At 41.0% G+C, this 27,311-nt stretch overlaps 2 long non-coding RNA genes across 9 annotated transcripts in view; one reads left to right on the plus strand and one right to left on the minus strand.

The window, feature by feature from the left end:
- LOC125745365 (uncharacterized) overlaps positions 1-27,311 on the minus strand; it is a 175,462-nt gene that overhangs the window by 96,615 nt on the left and 51,536 nt on the right. For 5 of the 6 annotated variants that reach the window (XR_007398648.1, XR_007398647.1, XR_007398646.1 and 2 more), the window contains exon 1: positions 1,994-3,183. This is a non-coding gene — a long non-coding RNA (uncharacterized LOC125745365). Of the gene's footprint in view, positions 1-1,993; positions 3,184-27,311 lie in introns of those variants that run through there. The other variant, XR_007398650.1, reaches the window with a different exon arrangement.
- The window catches only part of LOC125745366 (uncharacterized), a 64,996-nt gene that overhangs the window by 23,197 nt on the left and 14,488 nt on the right, over positions 1-27,311 (plus strand). The gene's annotated exons all lie outside the window — the stretch shown is intronic.

Below are 27,311 nucleotides of genomic sequence, written 5' to 3' on the forward strand. Positions count from 1 at the left end.
CAGTTCTCCGTGAAGGAGGGATGGTGGATGGAATATATATATACATATATATAAAATTATTGTCACACACCTGGGGTGACATGCCTTGCCTGCTCCCCCAATTTTAGTGCACCTTAGTTATCCAACCTGACCATCTAGTCTCGATACACCCATATATATATGTGTATATATATATATAGATATTTCTTCTTTTTTTTTTTCGAAATGGACAATAAAAATAACGCAGTTCTCCGTAAAGGAGGGATGGTGGATGGACTATATATATACATATATATAAAGTAATTGTCACACAATTGGGGCGACATGCCTTGCCTGCTCCCCCAGTTTTAGTGCACCTTAGTTGTCCATACTTACCATCTAGTCTCGATACACCCATTTATATGTATATATATATAGATTTTTTTTTTGTTTTTTTTTTTCGCAATGGAAAATAAAAATAACACAGTTCTCCGTGAAGGAGGGATGGTGGATGGAATATATATATACATATATATAAAATTATTGTCACACACCTGGGGTGACATGCCTTGCCTGCTCCCCCAATTTTAGTGCACCTTAGTTATCCAACCTGACCATCTAGTCTCGATACACCCATATATATATATGTGTATATATATATATAGATATTTCTTCTTTTTTTTTTTTCGCAATGGACAATAAAAATAACGCAGTTCTCCGTAAAGGAGGGATGGTGGATGGACTATATATATACATATATATAAAGTAATTGTCACACACCTGGGGTGACATGCCTTGCCTGCTGCCCCAATTTTAGTGCACCTTAGTTATCCAACCTGACCATCTAGTCTCGATACACCCATATATATATGTGTATATATATATATATATATATATATATATATATATATATATAGATATTTCTTCTTTTTTTTGTGTTTTTTTTTGCAATGGACAATAAAAATAACGCAGTTCTCCGTGAAGGAGGGATGGTGGATGGAATATATATATACATATATATAAAATAATTGTCACACACCTGGGGTGACATGCCTTGCCTGCTCCCCCAATTTTAGTGCACCTTAGTTATCCAACCTGACCATCTAGTCTCGATACACCCATATACATATGTGTATATATATATAGATATTTTTTCTTTTTTGTGTTTTTTTTCGCAATGGACAATAAAAATAACGCAGTTCTCCGTGAAGGAGGGATGGTGGATGGAATATATATATACATATATATAAAATAATTGTCACACACCTGGGGTGACATGCCTTGCCTGCTCCCCCAATTTTAGTGCACCTTAGTTATCCAACCTGACCATCTAGTCTCGATACACCCATATATATATGTGTATATATATATATATATATATATATATATAGATATTTCTTCTTTTTTTTGTGTTTTTTTTTGCAATGGACAATAAAAATAACGCAGTTCTCCGTGAAGGAGGGATGGTGGATGGAATATATATATATACATATATATATCAAATAATTTTCACACACCTGGGGTGACATGCCGTGCCTGCTCCCCCAAGTTTAGTGCACCTTAGTTATCCAACCTGACCATCTAGTCTCGATACACCCATTTATATGTATATATATAGATTTTTTTTTTGTTTTTTTTTCGCAATGGACATTTAAAATTAAGCAGTCCTCCTTAAAGGAGGGGTGGTGGAGGGAATATATATACATATATATAAAATATTTGTCACACACCTGGGGTGACATGCCTTGCCTGCTCCCCCAATTTTAGTGCACCTTAGTTATCCATACTGACCATCTAGTCTCGATACACCGATATATATATGTGTATATATATATATATATATATATATATATATATATATATATATATAGATATTTCTTCTTTTTTTGTGTTTTTTTTCCGCAATGGACAATAAAAATAACGCAGTTCTCCGTGAAGGAGGGATGGTGGATGGAATATATATATACATATATATAAAATATTTGTCACACACCTGGGGTGACATGCCATGCCTGCTCCCCCAAGTTTAGTGCACCTTAGTTATCCAACCTGACCATCTAGTCTCGATACACCCATATATATATGTGTATATATATATATATATATATATATATAGATATTTCTTCTTTTTTTGTGTTTTTTTTCGCAATGGACAATAAAAATAACGCAGTTCTCCGTGAAGGAGGGATGGTGGATGGAATATATATATACATATATATAAAATAATTGTCACACACCTGGGGTGACATGCCTTGCCTGCTCCCCCAATTTTAGTGCACCTTAGTTATCCAACCTGACCATCTAGTCTCGATACACCCATATACATATGTGTATATATATATAGATATTTTTTCTTTTTTGTGTTTTTTTTCGCAATGGACAATAAAAATAACGCAGTTCTCCGTGAAGGAGGGATGGTGGATGGAATATATATATACATATATATAAAATAATTGTCACACACCTGGGGTGACATGCCTTGCCTGCTCCCCCAATTTTAGTGCACCTTAGTTATCCAACCTGACCATCTAGTCTCGATACACCCATATACATATGTGTATATATATATATAGATATTTTTTCTTTTTTGTGTTTTTTTTCGCAATGGACAATAAAAATAACGCAGTTCTCCGTGAAGGAGGGATGGTGGATGGAATATATATATACATATATATAAAATAATTTTCACACACCTGGGGTGACATGCCATGCCTGCTCCCCCAAGTTTAGTGCACCTTAGTTATCCAACCTGACCATCTAGTCTCGATACACCCATATACATATGTGTATATATATATATAGATATTTTTTCTTTTTTGTGTTTTTTTTCGCAATGGACAATAAAAATAACGCAGTTCTCCGTGAAGGAGGGATGGTGGATGGAATATATATATATACATATATATATCAAATAATTTTCACACACCTGGGGTGACATGCCGTGCCTGCTCCCCCAAGTTTAGTGCACCTTAGTTATCCAACCTGACCATCTAGTCTCGATACACCCATATATATATATGTGTATATATATATATAGATATTTCTTCTTTTTTTTTTTCGCAATGGACAATAAAAATAACGCAGTTCTCCGTAAAGGAGGGATGGTGGATGGACTATATATATAGATATATATAAAGTAATTGTCACACAACTGGGGCGACATGCCTTGCCTGCTCCCCCAATTTTAGTGCACCTTAGTTATCCATACTGACCATCTAGTCTCGATACACCCATATATATATGTGTATATATATATATATATATATATATATATAGATATTTCTTCTTTTTTTGTGTTTTTTTTTCGCAATGGACAATAAAAATAACGCAGTTCTCCGTGAAGGAGGGATGGTGGATGGAATATATATATATACATATATATATCAAATAATTTTCACACACCTGGGGTGACATGCCGTGCCTGCTCCCCCAAGTTTAGTGCACCTTAGTTATCCAACCTGACCATCTAGTCTCGATACACCCATATATATATATGTATATATATATATATAGATATTTCTTCTTTTTTTTTTTTCGCAATGGACATTTAAAATTAAGCAGTCCTCCTTAAAGGAGGGGCGGTGGAGGGAATATATATACATATATATAAAATATTTGTCACACACCTGGGGTGACATGCCTTGCCTGCTCCCCCAATTTTAGTGCACCTTAGTTATCCATACTGACCATCTAGTCTCGATACACCCATATATATATGTGTATATATGTATATATATATATATATAGATATTTCTTCGTTTTTTGTGTTTTTTTTTCGCAATGGACAATAAAAATAACGCAGTTCTCCGTGAAGGAGGGATGGTGGATGGAATATATATATACATATATATAAAATAATTGTCACACACCTGGGGTGACATGCCATGCCTGCTCCCCCAAGTTTAGTGCACCTTAGTTATCCAACCTGACCATCTAGTCTCGATACACCCATATATATATGTATATATATATATATATATATATATATATATATATATATATATATATATATATATATATATATATATATATAGATATTTCTTCTTTTTTGTGTTTTTTTTCGCAATGGACAATAAAAATAACGCAGTTCTCCGTGAAGGAGGGATGGTGGATGGAATATATATATACATATATATAAAATAATTGTCACTCACCTGGGGTGACATGCCTTGCCTGCTCCCCCAATTTTACTGCACCTTAGTTATCCAACCTGACCATCTAGTCTCGATACACCCATATATATATGTGTATATATATATATATATACATATTTCTTCTTTTTTTGTGTTTTTTTTTTCGCAATGGACAATAAAAATAACGCAGTTCTCCGTAAAGGAGGGATGGTGGATGGACTATATATATACATATATATAAAGTAATTGTCACACACCTGGGGTGACATGCCTTGCCTGCTCCCCCAATTTTAGTGCACCTTAGTTATCCAACCTGACCATCTAGTCTCGATACACCCATATATATATGTGTATATATATATATATATACATATTTCTTCTTTTTTGTGTTTTTTTTTCGCAATGGACAATAAAAATAGCGCAGTTCTCCGTGAAGGAGGGATGGTGGATGGAATATATATATATATACATATATATATAAAATAATTTTCACACACCTGGGGTGACATGCCGTGCCTGATCCCCGAAGTTTAGTGCACATTAGTTATCCAACCTGACCATCTAGTCTCGATACACCCATATATATATGTGTATATATATATATATATATATATATATATATATATATATAGATATTTCTTCTTTTTTTGTGTTTTTTTTCGCAATGGACAATAAAAATAACGCAGTTCTCCGTGAAGGAGGGATGGTGGATGGAATATATATATACATATATATAAAATAATTGTCACACACCTGGGGTGACATGCCTTGCCTGCTTGTGGGATGAGGAAGACTCAGGGACTGGAAATGGGATTGAAACTGAAGATGTTCTCATTCCTTTTTGTATTGTTTCCAATTTTCCTTCCCCCAGATATGAGGAGTTTGCTGCTATATTGTGCACTAATTGCGATTCTGATGCTGGTATTTTTATTGTTTATAAGTTTGTTATTGTTTTCAAGTTCTTTTGTGCTTTTGCATTTTTCCTTCTGTTTTAGTAATTGCTGTTTGATGTCTGTGAAGGATGGGTGGGGTGAGAAAACTCAGGGACTGGAAGCGGGATTAAAACTGAAGATTACATGCTCATTCCTTTTTGTTTTGTTTACAAATTCTCCTACCGTCTGATATGAGGAGTTTGCTGCTATATTGTGTACTAATAGAGATTCTGATGCTGCTATTTTTATTGTTTATAAATGTGTTATTGTTTCATAAGTTGAGTATTCAATAAATGCTAAATTGAGATCTTTTGTCTATCGTTTGTTATTATTAGTGTGATATTCTATCATCCAAATAAAGGGAAAAACGTCCAATTATCGGCCAAAAAAAATCAGCAGCATATATCGGCCATCACCTTACCCTGACTCCTAAATATCGGCATCGGCTATTGAAAACCCCATATCGGTCGACCTCTAGTCACAGTACATTCTGTCCAATTCATCCATCGAGTTAAGTCACACACCCACTTGAGGGGGCACTCCGGCAGACGTGAGGATGGGGATGTTCTTTCCCCTATAACATCCACTGCAGAAGTACATCTCGCAGGGCTTACTTCAATGATGAAGCAGGGCTGGTTGGCTGGACAAGTGAAGTTGTCCTGCTGCTGGGTCTCGGTGCTGTTTTTCCACCTAAGCTTGAAGGTGGAATTGTGTTCCAACTCGCTCCCTGGGACTGCAGCATAGCCAAACATCGCGAGCAGCGTCGGCCACACCCACCACCAGAACCATCACACTGTCCTGTACACATAAAGAAGAACTAAAACCTGTTTTAAACCTGAGTGTTTTGGACTTTTCTAAAGAGGTTGTGACAATCTATGCGTTTTCAGATAATTCCATTATATTGAGCTAATTGGCTTACAGTGATGCTGTATATTTCTTGTGCTTTAATTTGTACTGATTTTAACTATTTTACATTTAGTTTGTACGCAACAGAAGAGAAATTAATAGTAGTAATGTTTGGCAGCATAGGTGATTCGTTAAAATTATACCGAAGAATGGAAAATGTGATATTTAGAATATTTTTTGCAATTTAGTAGCTAATTTAAGCACTTACCCAATGCCTCAATTTGTTTTAGGTCAATAATGTCCGAGCCAAAAGAATGAATGTATGAATTTAATACAATTCACCCACTCCCACCCACACACAAATCTGAAATTCAATTTATTAAGACATTTCTTAAACATTAGTGCATTAACAAAAAAGGAAAATCTTAAGAGATTCAGTAGGATTTTCTATGTTAGACTTAAGTTAATAGTTCAATAGTGTTTACATATTTCAGTATGTAATTCAAATATGTTTTTCACAAACACTAGCAAAGGTAGCTTATAGTTAAGCTTACTTAAGTCAGCAAGTCAGGCTACAGTGTGTAAGAATAGTCGTAAACGATAATTTGTCTCAGTCTTGCATGACAGAATAAGTAAACAGAAAATATAAAACGGCTGAAACAGCGTCATTAACGTCAGCTACAGTAGAGGCGCAGAAAAGGTGTCATGATGAAGTATTCCCAAACTTTGGAAGACCGCATGCGAGCCTTTTTTGCCGCTTGTTTCTCCAGAGCCATGTTGGCTCGTGTGCGGGTGGGCGGGCAGCAAATTTCTTTTTTGCAGGGTGGTAGGTGATGTCTCATTAATATTTCTGAGAGAAGTGCTACATGATTGGCCAGTGCATGCCTTACAAAATGGTGCGGCACTGCATCCAAGCCTGCAATACTCAGAGTCGCAGATTCAGTGGAAACCATTTGTAGTAATTATGTCTGTCTGGCTGATTTCCAACTAATTGATATTTGTATATTTATTACATGAATATAAAGTAATATAACAGGTATTTAATGGTTTTCCATTTGAGGAATTTGCAAAAAACTGCAGTGCATGATGGGTAGGATCTAAAGGCTGCCTAACGTCCTCATCCGTCTGACGACATACATCAAGACTAGGAAGGTGCATAATGTTCATGCCTGGTTGCGTTTGTTGGTCCAGAAAGTAATTCAATTTCGCCTTGTAGGCTACGTTCTTAAAAACTGCTTGGATATAACCCGATTATAAGCTGTGGGCCTTTTAATTTCTTTGTTTACCAGGTAGGCTACCTTCTTTAAACTGCATTTTGTTAGACTACATATTTAGGGAGGTCTTTATAAATTTATTGTAGTCTTTATAAATATGTATATAGTTTAGCCTAACCCAGCCACTTAAGGGAGAAAGCCAGCTCAACTAGGTGTCGGTCCCAAGCCCGGATTAATGGGGAGGGTTGGCGTCAAGAAATAAAGAGACTGTATCTTCACTGCATGACTGATGTCAAAATGTGGGAAATGTGTGGTTGTATAAATAAATGCATTAAAGTAGGTTAATGATTCTGTGCTGTCTAAATTGTATAGAAAATTTCTTCATAAGCCCCCAAGCTTTTCCCTGGTGCTGCCACTGTTGTTCAGAGTAAAAGTAACTTTGTCATTAATAAACAGTACTCTGATCAAATTTTTGCATGTACAAACACAAAGTTTAACCACATGTTTAGACACAATTCACACACCTGGTACATTTCCATAATGCTAAGACTCTCTACAGTTACTTGATTCACTTTCTTGTTTGGTACACAGTCAATTGATGGATCTGTAAGATCATTACCAGACCGTCTGCTGCAAACTCTACAGTTAATGAATGGCTGCAAAAACACACAGACACACAAAAACAGTATTTAAAGAGTGGTGGGCAATAAATACAGTGAGAGAAGGTGTAGTAAAGATATATCTAATGATTTAAGGCAGAGCTGCTGGACTGCAGGGTTTAATCACACAGATCAATTTTAGGGGAAAGAGCTTCCAAAGCAGGGTCACCATAAGGCTATATCATACAAAGCAAGTACATCTAAAAGTATTGACAACAAATCCCGTTTAACTGAACACTGCTCTGTATTAAAATACTGTCCTCCGATCAAGCTAAGTGGTCCTGTAGTTCACTATTTAAAGAGGTAAATTTAAAGGGTAATTCACACTGCACATCTACCCTGCTCTGACCAGGTTTAATTGCTGGCTTTCTAATTAAAACAAGAGTTAAGTCCTGCCCTTTCACCACAAAACACCATGCCGCCATTTAAGGCTGATTTCAACAATGAGAGTTAGTTAACCCGGATCGATTGAGGTAACTCTGGGTATGTAAAACCCGCTTTGTAGTACAGCCCACAGCTCTTTAAATAAGGCCAGCTAGGGTTCATAGCTCGAGGCAAAATCTACAGGTCGCCCCTAGGATGATTAGCATTTGTTTCTGTCTGGTAATCCAGCTTTTAAGCCTGTAAGCCTACTGAAATTTGAGAATAATGTGAAGGAACTGGCTGTTTGAGGCCACCTATCTATTTGTTACTTTATTGTTGGCTAACTTTCCCCCGCAGGGCATCAAAAAAGTTAACACAAACCTAAATTAATTTGCTAACTGATATGTCCAATGCTCACAGTCACAGTGACTCATTACTTACCCTGTTGGTCACAAACACGCAGTCATCCCGATGGTCTGTTGCAGTTGACTTTGGACATTTTGTTGCTCTCAAGAGAATCTCAATGTCAATGTTTGCACTGCTGATCTAAATCACATAAACATGTTATATACAAAATTGCCTACAACTGTTTTAAAGGCAATATAACAAACAACAATCACCCAAAAAATGGCAAACTGTCACAGACTTGAATGTAGCAGATTCAGAGGGAAACTGTGAGAAGGTAAAATTGACCAGGGCTGAGATATAAAACCATCACTTTCATTGTGAAGAGACATTAAGCATCATATGCATTGAAATTAAAACATCAAAATCAATGTGATATTCATTAGTTCAGCTTGCAGATGGTGAAAGTTTCACACTTTTGTAAACACTTTCTCAGTAGTTACCTTTGGACGGCCCTGGATGTTATAGAAATTCATGTGCTGACGGGTTCCTTGATGAGCATTTTCGACTGCGAGTTTAATGGCCGTCTTGTAGAGTGCAGGGAGACTGTGGTAATCTTGCTGTGCCTCTGTGGAGATATGTGCACAGCGTGTAGTTAGAGTATGGAATAGTCTTCCTGTTAGTGTAGCACAAGCTAAAACCCTGGGTTCCTTAAAATCAGAGCTAGATAAGATTTTAACAACTCTGAGCTATTAGCTAAGTTCTCCCCAAAGGAGCTTGATGGGCCGAATGGCCTCCTCTCATTTGTAAATCTCTTTGGTTCTTATGAGTCAGCTTACAGAGATGAGGTCCAGAAAGTGGCAGGTTGGAGTTCAGCAAACAATTTGGCACTAAACAGCACAAAGACAAAGGAAGCCATCATTGACTTCAGGAAGGATGGAGGCGAGGTGACACTGGCCTGCCTAGATAGATAGATAGATAGATGGATGGATGAATGTTTTTATTGACATTGTAAGTACAATGAGATTTAGTTTGGAACGCGCCAGCAGCTGCACAGTATATTTACAATTACATAGATTGTGAGGCATGAATCAGAATCAGAGAATAAAGTATGTACAGAGATCGGGTGAAGACGGGTATTATTTTAAAGCAGAGAAATCAGGAACCTCGCGCACATGTAACCCCTCATAGGTCTGCGTTGTGGTTTTTTCACTCAAAGAATGAGGGGACGTGGGACCATGCAACCATTTTATTCTCCTGGCACAAAACAGCAGAAAGCTGGGATTCCGCGGGGCAGCACAGCTCGAGATCCATCAGCAATGCGCTGGTTTAATCTCCGGAACTGAGAGAGAGCCGAGCAGTTCTACCTGATACTACTAGAGGTCAGTGTATACGAAAAGCTTAGGCTGACACAGGAGTGCAAGTGGAAATAACAAAATGTCCACTGTTACACACACACAAAGGACACACGTCAATGACCGGACTGGGGAAACGTATTCTAACGCGGACTTAAATTCACCAGACTAATTAACAATGAGAAACAGTCGGTAACACTGGGATTCCACACGAGGTAGATGAGGGGGAGTGGCACATGGGAGGATCGGACGACCGGGGCATGACATATATAAACAAAATAAGGGACTGGTAAGTTTGTAAGTAAATTCAGTTTTCAGTGGTCTAAATGCACATAAATATGGGTATCGCACATGTGGGGTATTGCATCAAAATGCTCTTGTGCTTTCTTCAGGCTCCGCAGGAAGTGGAGCCTCTGAAGTCCTTTTTTTGGCCATGACTGAAGTGTTTGTGGTCCATGACAGGTCACAGCTGATCTGAACCGTGAGGAATCAATCAATGATCAGAACCACCTCCACCTTCTCACCACCGACGCTGATGGGGTGGTGGTCCCCGTGCTTCAGTCTCCTGAAGTCCGGGATCAGTTCTTTTGTCTTTTTTGAGTTCAGGGGCGAGGTTGTTGTCCTGGCTGCAGCGCTCCAGGTTCTCGACCTCTTCCCAGTAGGCTGACTGGTTGTTGTTCGAGATCAGACCTATCACAGTTGTATTGTCTGCAAACTTAAGTATGAGGTTAGAATCATGGGTGGGTTCGCAGTCGTGTGAAGAGGGAGTAGAGGAGGGGGCTGAGCACACAGCCCTGAGGTGCTCCTCTGTTGAGAGTGATGGAGGCGGAGGTGTGGTTACCCATGCGCACTGTCTGTGGGCTGTTGGTCAGAAAGTCCAAGACCCAGTTGCACGGGTATGTGTTCAGTCCAAGGTTGTGCAGTTTATGGCCAGCTTGATGGGGGGAGATGGTGTTAAAGGCGGAGCTGTAGTCGATAAACAGCATCCGTACGTAGCTGTCCCGCTGCTCCAGGTGTGATAGGGCAGTGTGGAGGGCCAAGGTAATGGCATCCTCAGCTGACCTGTTTGACCTGTAGGCAAACTGCTGTTGGTCCAGGGAGGAAGGGATGTTGTTCTTGATGTGTGCTAAGACCAGCTTCTCAAACCACTTCAAAACAATGGGGGTCAGGGCCACTGGAAGATAGTCATTCAGGAGCGCTTTGCCTCTCTGATGCCTCTCCTCAGGTTGGACTTGACTGTTTAGTAGACTTCTCGGCCGCCAGTGCAGAAAGCCTCATCACGTGACTTCAGGAGCTGTTGAACTTCCCTGTTCATCCATGCGGTTTGCGGTTGGGGAAATTGTGTATGACCTTGAAAGTGGTAACAGTGTCCATGTAGAGGTTTATGTAGGAAACAACAGAGGATGCGTGTAGGATCACACATGCACAGATCACAAAGCTTAAATTCCAGGTGGCCTGAGACAAGACCTACCCTGGTACGAGAGGCACACATCGGCCTAGGCCTCAAAGGGGGGTTCGTGACCCCACACACACGGACACACTTAAACACACACAGATAACAAGGGAGGCCAGCACTCCAACTTTTATTGCTCAAAGTTTTAACACCTACAGACAGCAGAGTGGACCTCAAGGACAGGGGTCCCTCGACTTGGCACACAACCCCCTCCCCAGACATCCTGCCTTACATACCACTCACCCAACACCCTAAAGAAAGTTTCTTTTAAGTTTGGCTGTTGTATATCTGTATATTTATTTACCCATGACTACTAGTCTCAATATACAGACAGGTTATGTTTGTAATGTGTCCTAACTTTCAAAGACTCTTTTTCTTTGACTGACTAACCTTCCCCCCTTTTCTTTTCCATATTCCTCAGCAGCCCTTATCTGATCTTTGTATTCTACCATGCCTATCTAAGGGTAAGATGTGCTGTTGGAATGAGAATATGTCATATAATGTCTGTATAAAGGGTAACCTCTGATTGAGGTGCAACCTAGACCACCTGGACCAGGTACTGGTGTGAGTAATATAACATAATGACATAATATAAGTAATCATTAATTAATCATTACAGATGGTATGAGGTGTGAACCACTAGGCTGGTATGGCATGTTTGATATCAAACCGATGGAAAATCACTCCAGTTTCCAAATCTGGTTAGTGGTTACCACGAAAGTGAATATATGAAAAGTTACACTAGCCTAACGAAAATCATCAATACAAGGGAAATCAGTCTGGTCATGAATCTCAAAAGGACTGATACAGACCCCCTTCCGAAAGCCCGCCAAATGGATGGTCAGCCATTGGTCCAGGACTCGAATTCCTGGTCACTCCTATTCACGAACTGTACACTATAAAACCTGGCACCTCAGAACAAAGCCAGGAGAGGAAAAACGGAAGGGAGGAGAAAACAACAGACCATCAGCCCGAAGAGAGGCAGAGAACATCAGCCCAAGAGAAGAGAAGCCCACAAGAAGCCCTCCTGAAGCCTATCAGTGAAGACCCAGCTGGACAGAGAACTGCAACCAAGCCCAAGCTTCACCAGGAGAGGGAATCAGAGGGACTCCACTCCAACAACCGCTGAAAACACCGCGCCTGCCTGAGTGCCATCACCCATCAGCTCATCAGCCTCCACAACCAACTGCCAAGACCCCCCCCCCCCCCCCACACACACACACACACACACACACACTCTGCAACCAAGTAAACCAACGTCCTTTCATTTCTAACAATCTAAACTCCTATTCACCTGCTATATTACCTTAGGACAGTATTTCCACAAATTGCTTGCTTTGCAGAACAGTATTTTCCCTTTTATGTCCCTGCCTGTGCGATCTACGCTCTGAAACCTCAAACTCGCCTGAAATATCGCGAGACTCTCTCTCATCGGCCGTGAGGGGAGCTTCGCTACCGATCGTTTACATTACCTGGTGACGCAGCTCGCTGGACGAGCCTTCTATTCTACCCTAGGTTATTAAGCGATACTGGTTATTAATGAGTCCCATTTACGTCTCACATTAACAGACTCACGGGGATTCGCAATTGAGTTTGGAGGAGCCGACCATTCGGCATAACAATTGGTGATGGCATTTGCTTTGCAGAACAGTATTTTCCCTTCTAAGGTTACTCATTTTAAATCTGGTCATTGCATTTTCATGATTACATTGTTTGTGTCCACTCCGCTTTTTCGTGTTTGTTTGTTAGGTGTAATGTCTGTCTTATGTTAGTTATAGGAATAAATGCATGACTTTTACAAAACTTCAGCCTCCGTTCATTGAGTGCTCACAATAGTCCCTGCCTGTGCGATCTAACCTCAAACAATTGAGTTTGGAGGAGCCGACCATTCGGCATAACAATTGGTTAATAATCACAAGGCACAAGGTTTAAACTTATTCTGAGCACACAATTTAAACTTTTTATGACCGGTCGTGCAGTGAAGAAGCGCTACTGTGAACTGTCTGCAAAAGTCGCACTCGTGGCAATCTGAAGGCATTTAAGCGGGATCATGCGGGCTTATAGTTATTTTTATTTCTATTATTAGTAGTTATATTATTTTGTTTTATTTTTGGTTATCTCATTGTAGTTCTTTCGTATTAAACTGCAGTAAACTTTAACCCTATGTCTGACGAGATTCTCAGATATGGCTTTGTTTCCAGGTTCGATTCGGACGAATTTCTCCGTTTCTATGTATCCTGGGAGAGATCTCTCTATTAGCGAACGGGAATACTTGTTACGAGGTTCTAACCTGAATTATGTTGCGCTTGGACTCCCTGACATAAGACCGATAGCTTAGTTACCTGTCAGGATCATACTCATATGTGTGTGCCTGCTATAGACAAAGCAAGTTTAACACCACTTTGCGCTGTGAGCCAAGTGTGTCTGTCATTTAGAAATTGGGAGTCTCCTGTGCTTGAGACCCGCCGTGGTTAAGCACCATTTGCGACGAGATATAGTGTAGTCTCAATTTAGATCCGTCGCCGTAACGCGAGCGCCGTCTTGCTTCAGTAATTGTTTTAAGGGGTTTTAAACTGCGCAAAGGCACAGAAGAAGGCCGCAAGCGGCATGCGCATGCATTAAATGTGTGTGTCACTCATCTAGCGTCGGCAACCGCCGAGCTATATCTTTGGTTACCTCTAGTGGTCAGGCATAGAACTACCACTCCATTTCGAAATTGCGCTTCTAGTGGTCAGGCATAGAACTACCACTCCATTTCGAAATTGCGCCTCTACTGGTCAGCCATAGAACTACGCATTTCGATATTGCGCCTCCGGTGGTCAGGAATAGAACTACCACTCCATTTCGAAATTGCGCCTCTAGTGGTCAGGAATAGAACTACCACTCCATTTCGAAATTGCGCCTCTACTGGTCAGGCATAGAACTACCCATTTCGATATTGCGCCTCCGGTGGTCAGGAATAGAACTACCACTCCATTTCGAAATTGCGCCTCTACTGGTCAGGCATAGAACTACCCATTTCGATATTGCGCCTCCGGTGGTCAGGAATAGAACTACCACTCCATTTCGAAATTGCGCCTCTAGTGGTCAGGCATAGAACTACCACTCCATTTCGAAATTGCGCCTCTAGTGGTCAGGCTTAGAACTACCACTCCATTTCGAAATTGCGCCTCTAGTGGTCAGGCTTAGAACTACCACTCCATTTCGAAATTGCGCCTCTAGTGATCAGGCATAGAACTACCACTCCATTTCGAAATTGCGCCTCTAGTGGTCAGGCATAGAACTACCACTCCATTTCGAAATTGCGCCTCTAGTGGTCAGGCATAGAACTACCACTCAATTTCGAAATTGCGCTTCTAGCGGCAGGCCATAGCAGTGCCACTCCATTGAAATTGCACCTCTAGTGGTCAGCCATAGTAGGTTAACAACATCTGAGTTGGGTCTCTGGTGGTCAACTGCGGTGATACCAACACGCATAATTGGACACAGGTTCTTGCCTGAAAGCAGGAATCAACTTCACGGACAAAAATCAATTTGATCACAATACATTAACATCTAATTAGGTTATTGTTGCATAACTAATTGATGTTTACAATTGAATAAGAAACACAATTCATTTGGTTTGATTTCTGTTTTACCTTTTTGATTTATTTTAGGTTTTATTTCACCTTATGCTTTCATTCACTCCCTCTCCCCCAACAAGGGGACTTGCATAGAAGTTCAACCATTATTAACAACAGTAAACCAGTTACGTACACAATCCCATTAGGAAGTCGTTTGGATGTGATCAGTTGAGCCCTTCGGGTGCTGGGTGCTTACCATTCGCTCTCTGTTGGTTGAGCTTGTCTGTGGCTCTGCTGTCACTGCTTGCGATCGTACAGTTTGTCAGAACTGAAGGGGAGTTCTCAGCAATTGGACGCCCAAAAGCGTGCCAGCCCGGCTACACCCACTGACTCATTAAGGGCAAGGCTGACAGGTACCTCAGGCGGTCATTACAACTTTTGAGCAGGACCTCGTCTAGGGTGAGATCTGACAACGGCCCTAGCTTGGGCTCTCACTAGGGTGGGTGATACCTGAAGGCAATTTTGCCAGCCGATAAGCTGAGCTCCACCTGGGTTGTCTCAGTTGTGCATACAGAACACGCCCTTCCAAGATGACATTGCTGGGGATCGGGGGAGTGGGAGCCGGACTCAGGCTTGCTTGGCTGGGATTGAGCTTATGGGACGTGCCCTGTTCAGGAGGGACACCTGACAGCATTCAAACCTCTCCACCTGCATCACTAGCTTAACACTGCAACACCTCGTATAGGGACAAGTAAAGCAGAACCTACTAGTGGTCCCCCTTCTGGTCAAAGAAGGGAAGAACATCAGCCCAAGAGAAGAGAAGCCCACAAGAAGCCCTCCTGAAGCCTATCAGTGAAGACCCAGCTGGACAGAGAACTGCAACCAAGCCCAAGCTTCACCAGGAGAGGGAATCAGAGGGGCTCCACTCCAACAACCGCTGCAAACACCATGCGTCCCTGAGTGCCATCACCCATGCTTTGGTGTACTGAGCTTGCTGCTCGTCACGTTGCTGACCCATGACTGCACCTCCAGTTCCAGCACGAACCATATTATCAAGTTTGCAGATGGCACCACAGCAGTGCGTCTCATCAGTGACAACCATGACACATGTCATACAGAGAGGATGTGCGACAGCTAGCAGTCTGGTGCAAGGACAATAATGTACATAACTTTGGCAAGACAAAAGAGCTGATTGTTGACTTCAGAAGGACCAAGGCTGGCCACTCCCCACTCACCATCGATGGCACTACAGCAGAGAAGTGAAGAGCACCAAGTTCTTTTGTGTTCACATCACAGAGGACCTCTTCTGGACCAGCAACACCGCTTCCCTGACAAAAACATCCCGGAAATGCCTGCACTTTCTGCATCGACTGAAGAAAGTACACCTCCCCAAATCTGTCTTTGCCACCTTCTACAGCGTTCTGACCAGCTGTAGTACAGTCTGTTATGGAGACTGCCACGCCTCAGAGCACAGAGACCTTCAGAGGATTGTGCAGACAGTTGAGTGCATCATCAGTAGTTCTTCACCCAGCCTGCAGGACCTTGACACCTCCCGCTGCATCCAAATAGCCACCAGCATCGATGCTGAACCTCCACCATCCCTCCCACAGGCTACACTCCCCTTCTTCACCTAGAAGATTCTATAGCATCAGGAGCCGGTCTGCTAGACTGTGCAATATCTTCTTCTCCCAAGCAGTCCGGCTCCTGAACACCACTAAAATGGATTTAAAATATCTGATGGCAAGTAAAAAATTCTGAATTGTTTTAATACTTTGTTGTTATGACTAAACAATTAATTACATAATACCTTTTTGCGGAATTTTTACAGCCTGCAAGTGTTGTTGCATAAGTGTTCAAGATGCAAATTGATCATTTATTCATAATTGATTTTATTTTAAATAATTCATTGAATGTAAGGATAAAATGTAAACACACTACCGTTCAAAAGTTTGGATCACTTAGAAATTTTCTTACTTTTGAAAAAAGGCAAGTTTTTTGTCCATGAAAATAACACCAAGTTGATCATCCACGCATTTCTTGATAAATCCGCAGACTGAGTCATTTCCCAGTCCGTGTAATCAAAACAGTTCCGTAACATGGAATCTGATTGGTCCGACCAACAGTGCACCGTCCTAAGGGTTGGAGTTTCCTGTTTCAGCTCCTGCCTGTAGGCAGGCAGGAGCAGAATGGAGCGATGATCTGATTGGCCGAATGAGGCGTGGGGGAGGGCTTTGTACACATTCTGGAAGGAAGTGTAACAGTGGTTGAGCAGCCTCTCTCCTTCTGTGTTGAACTGAATGTGTTGATGGAGTTTGTATCCCAGAGACTGTGAGCAAGGCCAGGAACAAGCCAGAGTTGTGGTGTTAGAGATGGATTTTTATTTAAATTAGAAATAGATTATTGTATACTACTACAAATAAGACAGATTAATAAATAGAGTTAATGTGCTTTCTGTCAGAAAGGGATGCTGGCTATGTGCTTCCTATACACAGGGCCAGAGTCTAAACAGTGTGCTATAGCCACTCTGTAGTCTCGCAGCACAGTGGATGACGGTCGCACTACATGGGGGAGAGAGAGAGCATGCTGGGATATGATGTTTTATGGGGTCGTGTGTCTGCGTGCATGCGCTACATGAGTAGAGAGAGAGAGAGTATGCTGGGATATGTCTCTATACGCATGCGCTACATGAGTAGAGAGAGAGAGCATGCTGGGATATGTCTCTATGCGCATGCGCTACAGGCTGATCAAATGCATTATAGGTAAACATCTCATTTCTACTTCCTTCGACGTCAGGGTCGACTGAAAGGTAATTCCTCCTAAAAGTTTGCTGGTTAAATTCTTTCTTCAACCTTATATCGAAATAAAACTTACTGCTAAAAGTTTTCTTCTTTAAACATGTTGGTCAAATATAACAAGTTTAAGTGCGTTCTTCTTTTAAAATACGGAAAGTGCCTACACCTAACAGCACGTGACTGCGGCTTGACACCTGATGGACTTTTTCTCATTCGTCCTGCTATACGTTTTTTATTATATTTTTGTTTTAATATTTATTATTCCTTAAAACGTAATAAAAAATATCACTTAAATAAATACATGTAATGTATTTTTGTCCTCTTAAAGTTTAACGGCCCCCTGTCTGACGAACCTACATGTTCCCCTTAGCCTAGCGACATATATGCCCCACGTGGCCCCTTACAGTCAAGCACATCTAATACCATATACGGATATAACAGTGGACCAATCAGAAATCCATATATGGAGATTACCCCTGGACCAATCAGAATACCATATATGGACATAACTCTGGACCAATTAGAATAAAGGACACAACCCCCCCACCTATGACATCATAAACGGACCCCTACTAAGCTCCGCCCAAAGTGCCTCTAAATTTCTCTAATCACCACTTGTGAAAATGACGAAAGATTTTATTAATTTCTATAAAGTTCCACAAGGCTAGTTTTTAAAACCGTCCAATAATATCAACTATCTCTGTTGATCAAAGACAGTTACTGACAACATTGCACCATCATATCGAAGAGAAAGGTAATCTCTCTGGCGAACCCAATAAAACTTTGGAGAGCTGACTCTTGAATAATTCCTAACTGTTATCGATGGGCCTTAGGTACAACCTCATAAGAATTCATGACATCAGCTTTAAGAGAATTTGCTTGACTGACAAAGCAGAGGAAGCTTCTTTTCTGCAGAAGATAAGTCCATAAATGTCATGGCATAGAGACGCTGCCATATCCCTGCTTGTCTCTTCCCCTTCATCGCCCTAACAAGCCATACCAGTTACAGTACTTCTTTATCCCTCATCTTGCCTCGTGTTCCTAACCCTCGTGTGGAAATCACTCCCAGCCACCTCTTGTTAGCCCCCTTGTTAGTTACGTATACATCCATCCATCCATCCATCCATTTTCCAAACCGCTTATCCTACTGGGTCGCAGGGGGTCCGGAGCCTATCCCGGAAGCAATGGGCACGAGGCAGGGAACAACCCAGGATGGGGGGCCAGCCCACCGCAGGGCACACTCACACACCATTCGTGATTATATTATTGCACTATACTGTATAAATAAAAAGTAAACTGTTAATAAAAAGTTGTGGTAATAAAGTGCACAGAGAGTAAGAGAGGGTAGGGTTTCACATAAACTTATGTTCATTAGCATTTAGTATTCTGATGGCTTTGGGGGTAGAAGCTCTTATTAAATCTGGTTGTTCTGCAATGCATGCTGCGGTAACGTTTACCAGAGGGCAGAAGTTCAAACATCTCATGTGCTCGGTGCGTGGGATCTTTTTTAAATATAATTATGCATATGTAGAACTAGGGATATGATCCTATTAAGTATGATAGATCTGTCTCATTAATGCAGGACCGACATCCATAGTAACTGTGTTGATCTATCCATTTGTGTGCATGTGTGTGTGTGTGTGTGCGAGCGGGTATACCTATCCTACCCCATAACGTGATAAATACCTGTTTTTTTTTCCCTTATGGGGACCACGAAACTGAAAATCAGGAAAACTCTATTTTATAAAATTCTGTGACTGCTATGGAAAAACTAAAAATGCAAAACCTCATGTATTTTGCTTGGTTACTTATGGTTATGGTTAGGGCAGGGTGGGGGTTAAGGTTGTCATAGTTAGCGTTAGCATACACTGAATGAATCAGGGTAGTGAAAAACATTTATAAACTTATCATTTTGGTATTGGTACAATCCTGTTCTGGTTAGTTAGCAGAGGGAGTAAATCATCCGGAGTTTCATCTCTCAATCTCCTACTACACCCACTCAGCATCACAGTATGGACTCCCCAATGCAACTGATCTGCACGTATTTGTACTCTAGGTGGAAATTGAAGCCCCCATAGGAAAAACTCAAAGCCTACAGACATATGCACAAAACCAGGGGACATGCTCAGTTCTGCAGGCCTGGAAGTGTGAGAGAAGGCTATTTATTGAGTTTCCCCTCTGCCCCTGGTAAAGATGAAACATGCACAAGTCTACTTTTTAACCAACTGCTAAGTCATTCAACACACATATACTTACATGAAGGTCTGACTGATACTGGAGCTTCCAGTGCCCGTAAACCAGGTGCTGGGGTACTCCATTTCCTTCTTGATAATTAGCGCCATTGAAAAAAAACGGTGCCTTTTGTAATATTAACTGACTCTCAGACAAATGTACTGCTTGAAGACCCTGCCACTATTCGCATTTTCCAGCAGGAGTCACAAATCTGCATTGCACTCAGTTTATTCTCAGATGAGCTCATGCATGTTTCTATGTGCATCTTTACACTTAAACAAATACAGCTGCCTAAACCCTGTTGTTATATTCCATATATATTTGTCATGACTGGCCTTTTTTCCTCAAATGATGGATTTCTGAAACTAAAATTGACAGTAATCTAAAATATTTATTTTACCACATCATCGACACATGTTCTGATATGACATAGCATTCCCCTGGACCATGGTGCGACTTAGACACGAGATATAACATGCCCTTCACGGTAAAACTCCACATAGGTGCAACACTTAATGTCAACGTTGTCAATGTCAATGTTGAGTTAATGTCAACGTTAAATTCATGGATGCGCAAATTAAGTAATACAGTTACAGTACAAAAACGAGCAGAGCTGTGTATGGCATGACTATCTCGCGGCGACAGAATATGCTTATCCTTCTAATTATTCAGAAGAAAATATATTTGCAAGCACAGCCGTTCACGGCTTCCGTACAAAAGCTGTCACTACGCTACAGGAAGTATACACGGCCAATACAGGATTTACACGTCTGCTTCTTTTGTTTTATTTAGTAACAACTTTCACAAAAATGAACAGCAATACTTCTAAAAGTGCAAATTTGTTGCCAAATTAAATAAACAAAGAAATTAATCATAAAAATAGTCAATGTATATACAACTAACCATTTCCAATCAAAAAGTACATACAAGTCTAAATAGTAATTAACCAAACTATATAAAGAATACAAGTTTGAATGCAGGTAGTTTGTATAAATTTTACTGTGTTCAGACTGAAAAATCAGCACCAGCCTTACACACATTGCAGTTCTGCTTTTTTCTTCTTTTAACATAATTACCCGTTATCACGTTCACGAGGCAGAAGATCCCTGCAAATGTGAAAATTCACAAGTAACAGGCACCATTAACCTCAACCCATAACAGTCTGCTAGCCTGAACAATAATACACTCTATGTATTACCAATTATTACGCAGGTTGTCGCTTTATCAAATCATGACTGTTACTAATACGTGGGAGTGAAACGCGTGTCACGAGATCTCGCGATATTACAACATGACGAGATTTCTCGTTGGAGCGAAAAGCGGTTTCACGAATGCGCTGCAAATATGTCGGCGTCTGACTGAATTACTATAGTAGATACCCCAGACACTTTCAAATCTTTTGTGTAGCAGCATTTTGAGTACCCGGCGAAAAATATAAATGGCGAAAGGGAGACAGACAAAACATGAACCATCTGTAAAGACTGAAGCTAATGCCGCACACAGCGGCTAATGCTACTACTAACCACTATGCAAAGCCAACTGCAGCACCATCATAGCTGTTTATTTAAATTCACTGCACCGGTGAAGAAAACATTTTTCAAAAAATGTTATGTTTGTTATTGGGTGCTTTCCACTTCATGCACCCACATATAGCGCTAGCGTAAAGCAATACATTCTGGTCCTGACGCAATGCATCATGGTTAGATTTTTATCGCCCGCTGCATTACGTCACCATGTCACATGGTACAAAAACCTCGCGAGAGCAAGACAGATCAGGCAGCATCTCTTAGTTGGCTGCACAAACTGGATCCGTTACGATACAACGTTGCCCTTATTGGCTTAAGATTTTAGTTACATACATGACGTTTGTATATCTGCTATTTCTCCTGAGAAGCAGGTAAAGCAGTGGTAACTACTTTTCAGTTAATTTACCTGGTAAAATTAAGTTTAAATAGATGATATAAATACTGTAATAGTACTCGTGAGCTTTGTTTGTTGTTAGTTACTGTAATGTTGCGCTGCTTTATTTGTTTAATCGTCTTGTCTGAAGACATTCAAGTTAATCTAATAAGAATTGCACTGTACACTGTACATGACCATAAAAACTTTGAATCATTGAAATAAATGTTTTTGATCTTTTCCTTATCTTTTTACACAGGGCCTCTATGTACACAATAGTTAATTTTTTTTCACGATTAACAGTATGGATCAGGAGTTGGTTAATGTAAAAGAAGTTATGTGCATACAGGTGATATTTGTATAGATTTATCCACACCCTTGTGGCAATGCTGCCATTGCAGTCAGATCTCGCAAACTAGGAGTATTAGTTGTCTTTATTTCTCTTTATTTCTTGACGCCAACCCTCTCCATTAATCCGGGCTTGGGACTGGCACCTACCTGAGCTGGCTTGCTCCCTTAAGTGGCTGGCTTAGGCTAAACTATATACTGTACATATTTACAAAGACTACAATAAAACATCTCGAAATGTGTAGTCTAACAAAACGCAGTTTAAAGAAGGTAGCTTACCTGGTGAAATTGCAAACAAATTCAGGACGTTAGCCTTCAGCCTTTAGATCCTACCCATCATGCACTGCAGTTTTTTGCAAACTCCTCACATGGAAAACCAACCATCCATCCATCCATCCATTTTCCAAACCTCTTACCCTACTGGGTCGCGGGGGGTCTGGAGCCTATCCCAGAAGTAATGGGCACGAGGCAGGGAACAACGCAGGATGGGGGGCCAGCCCATCACAGGGCACACTCACACACCATTCACTCACGCCTGCACTCCTATGGGCAATTTAGCAACTCCAATTAGCCTCAGCATGTTTTTGGACTGTGGGGGGAAACCGGAGTACCCGGAGGAAACCCCACGATGACATGAGGAGAACATGCAAACTCCGCACACATGTGACCCAGGTGGAGACTCGAACCCGGGCCCCAGAGGTGTGAGGTAACAGTGCTAACCACTGCACCACCATGCTGCCCCCCAAATGGAAAACCATTAAATACAATAGGAACAGCTTAGTGTAACTTTAAAATATTACCATGTATTATATTTTAAGTTTGTTGTAGGGATTTTACAGATTTCTTTTCTAAAAATAAAAAAAAAATACACAACACATCCACCATAATAAAAATGTATACAAAAAATGACAGATATATAAAATCGCAAGTCACAGTTAAAGCATGAACATAATGTTTTAGCTGTCAAGAGCTTCGGAGAAATTATATGAGTATAACTTTATGTGTATTTAGTATATAAGAGTGTTGTCTTTTTGCTGGTGGGGGGGGCCTCTACGATCCAGGGCAGGGCCCGGGCCCAGGGGCGGTGGCCCCGCCCACCCCGCCTATAGCTCCACACCTGCGAACAACATTACATAATTTGGCGCCTATTGACGTATTACAGCTGCTGTTTGAGCTACTGCAGTATGGCGGTATATGATAAATTAATAACAAACGGGAAAGTAAAATTGGTATACCTTCCAGCACTAATGCCGACTCATTTGAGACAACATCATCTGAGCATGTGTACGACCCAGCAAGGCAGAAACAGCTTCTGGAAGTTAGACTCCCTGTGGCTCTTTCGTTAGGATATTTCAGTCAAGTGTGTATTATTTTTAATCAAATATCAAAAATCTTTATTATCCAAGTGCTAAGTCCAAATATATGTAGAGTATATACAATCGCCGCATTTTCAATAACCACTTCCGCTGGTCAGGGTTACCATGAACCTGGAATCTAAAGGATGTACATGGCAGGAGTTACCTAGGACTGAATGCCAGTATGACACAGGATGCACACTATGAGACCATATGTTTTGGATTATATAAAAGAACCCTCACAAATATTGTGAGAATCTTACAGTTGGCACACGGGCAGGTACACAACCATTTCACTAGAATGCATTCAGGAAGACACTATTCTCCTGGCAAGCGCCAAAACCCGATTCGTCCCCCAGACGAATTCAACACTCCAAAGCACATGTTTCCACTGCTCCACTTCTCTTGGGCAGCTCTAGTAGGGCGGAAATTTGATGAACAGACCTGCTACAAAAGGGGCACCTTATTACAGTCCCACATTGAAAGTCAGAGCTTTTCAGAATAACTCTTTCTACCGGCAATGTTTGTCTATGCAGAGTGCTGTAAGACTGTATACTTATGTGTATGTTAGTAAAGGCTGTAGCTGACACAACGGACCCCACTAATTAGAAAGGGGTAATTGTACACATGTGGCGTCCAGTATGTTCTTCTATAACAGTTTCTTCAAAAAAAAAAACAAAAAAAACTCACATTACACAAATTGGCACTATCAAAACGAGGATTATGGGGAAAATGGGGACTGTGATGGAGATTACATACACGTAGGCATGGTATTTAGTTTTTTCAAATCTGGTCACCTTCCAGAGTAATTGTAAACTAAAACCATCTTCACCCTATTTGATGCTTTATAAATGGACAATCAGTCGCGCAGTAAATGGGGGTATAGAGAGACGCAGAGCTTGTCTAACAAGAAACCCTGGGAAGCTAACATTAATGGGGTGGGTATGGATAGCAAAACCTTTGATACAGATTACAGATTTATATCTTACCTGAACCCTGGCGGGCTCCGTGCCAATAGGGGTTGGGATTAGGGTTAGTTAACTTAAGTAGTAATATTGATGTGTATATTCTCCTATTCTCCAGTCAGTGAATCGTGAAACCTAATGTTAATATGTTTCTATACCTATGTGTTCTGCTTAAAAACCCATAAAGGCAAGCACAGCGTTTAGACATTCTGTTACTTAGACTAGTAAACAATAAGATCCTTCAGCTTTCAATGAACCTGACACAAGAGTCTAAACAACAAATGTGTGCCATGTCATTTCTCATCTTTACGTCTTGTATCCTTTATATGGTAATTGGGTTTTCAAGGTGGAATTGCAGGTCGATCATTTTAAGGATCTAGATGTAAACCCTGGTGTTGCTTTAATATTTTTTTTGCGCAATTTGCTTCGCACACTTCCTCCAGCGGAGAAGCTTACACTACTACACCCCACCAAATGACTGGGTGATGCTTTATTATTTAAGGTCTGGCTGTGAACCTCGATTACCGGTACACCATCTTCTGGGTCCTGCCGGGATCAGTCAGGATGGTGGACCTTTGGAGGAATGGGTACAAAACCCAGGAAAGTTTGCAGGTGCTTCAAGAGTATGTGAAGGCTTAGTTGGAGGAAGAAGCCACACCACGAAATCGGAAACACAATGAGTTGGTTAATGATTAGGGGTTGGATGAAGGTCAGATGGTGTGTTTGCGGAACCATGTTCGAGGTAAAATACAGGATCATTGGGATGCCTGTTTGTATATGGTAGTTCGGTGTCCCCAAGATCAGGGTGCAGTTTACTCTGCAACTCCAATGGAGGGGGACGGGGTTGTCCGTCAAGTTCACCGAACAGAGTTGCGTCTAGTACCACAGGGGGTTGTTAGGTCAGGGGAAGATGTTCTGGTAATGTCTCCTGAGTCTGGGTTGCCCACAGGGGCAACAGAAATGGAATCGGATGAGGACTCTGTGATTTTACGGGGACAGGGCTGGTGGGAGGGGCGCAATAGAGCATCCACAAGTAGGCCTCGTATAATAGAGGAGGTTATGTCCCCCCCGAGGTGTAGAGACCAGTTAGACGTTCGGTGAGGTCCACCACTGGTCATCATACCAACCCCTATAAGTCAGTGAATGATCGTTCGGTTGGGGAGGAAGACCAGTGGTTTGGGGATAGAATTCTTAGCTGTGATCGTTGGGTCATCAATTTCATTTTGGGGGATGGATTGTAGCCAGGCAATTATAGGCAGGTATAGGAACTGCAGTTAGGACTGGAGGCATAGCTGGGACGAGATGGCTGCGCATGTTCCGATGGTAGGGCATATTGGCAAAGGAGCAGGCACGGGAAAGACAGGCAGGGTCCTGATAGATTTGGTGGAGCATCGGCGGGCATATTGAATTTGCAGTGTAGCAGCCCTTCTGTTTGCTTGTTTCAGGGGTGAGCAATCTTATCTGCAAAGGGCCGGTGTGTATGCAGGTTTTCACTGCATCTCCCTAATTAGATTTCTAATTAGAGGACTGATTGGCTGAAGAGTCCTCATACCTGGTTTTGAAGAGCTAACCTAAAGGTTACCTCAAAAACCTGTTTTTTTTTTGGTTTGAATGGGGCAGTGAGTTATGGGGTAAACTACTGTTCTTTAGGGGTTTTCAAGGTGGAATTATGGGTGGATAATTTTAAGGATCTGGATGTAAACCTCCCTGGTGTTGCTTTAATATGTTTTATCTGAGGTTGTATCGTGTATTATCAAGCCAGCCGGCTTAGTGGCCTCGGGAGCGGGGTTTAGTGGGAGCGGCTGGCTAGTTTTATTTTCTTTTTTGTTTGTGTCTTTTTCTTTGTTGTATGTATATTTTGGGTTCATTATTAGGCAGGCTGGGCCAGTTGGCACCCGTAGTCTGGGTGCTGGATTGCCCATAGGGGTCTTTTTTATTGCTGTGATTTGCTATGTCATTCACTAGTGTGATTTGTGCTGGATGTGTTTTTAAGGTTGTGCTGTGGCGTGTACCTGAGCAAACTTTGGGCAACCTGTTCTCTTGTTGGCTTTATTGGGGTGCAGTATATAGGTTTATGCCGTTTGAACAAACCCATGATTTCTGTATATTGATTGTTTAATAAAGTTAAAATATTTTTTTTTGTTTAACGTGTGATTTTGGGAGCTTCCCTTCACCCAAGCTCTGACAAAGGGTGGATTAGTCTAATTACGGCCTGCTACAATTAGCTGAATATAACGTATAAAAAAAAAAAATCACCTTATGGGTGCTCCGTAGGGTAGCAAGATCTTGAGTTTTTTTTTTACAGTTCGGGTACGTTTTAACATTTTCGACCAATCAGCAAACATTATTCTGACAACAATACTGGGAAACCAATGAAAAGTGAATTCAACGTTCTAGAACTTGACTTCCGGTTGACGCTCCCTATAAAAGAGCTGGGCACTGCTTCAAGGCGTTCAGTTGGCGCTGCCTCCAGATGAAGTAGCACTGTACGGCTCTTGTTCCGTAGAACAACATCAAAAGAATGAAAAAAACTACTTTTAAAGAAGACGAAAAAAACAATATTTAAAGAAGACGAAAAAAATATCGTATAAAAAATAAGCAAAAAAATATCCGAAGAAGAAGGAAAATCATGCAAAGGAAAAAAACAAACAAAAATAAAAAATAATATCCAAAGAAGAAGAAGGAAAAACATGCAAAGGAAACAAAACAAACATTTAAAAATACAATATCCAAAGAAGAAGGAAAAAACATCCAATGGGAGAAAAGAAGAACTGAAGGGCCAACGAGGTAGGAGGAAATACAAATTTCGTTTCAGCACCGTTGGAGTGCCAAGCCGTGAAAAGCATTTGGCCAGAAGACAAGGTAAGTGTTGTACCTGTTATTTTAAAACAGCGCTTTT

This window comes from Brienomyrus brachyistius, chromosome 6 (genome assembly GCF_023856365.1).
Source record: "Brienomyrus brachyistius isolate T26 chromosome 6, BBRACH_0.4, whole genome shotgun sequence".
Taxonomy (NCBI): Eukaryota; Metazoa; Chordata; class Actinopteri; order Osteoglossiformes; family Mormyridae; genus Brienomyrus; species Brienomyrus brachyistius.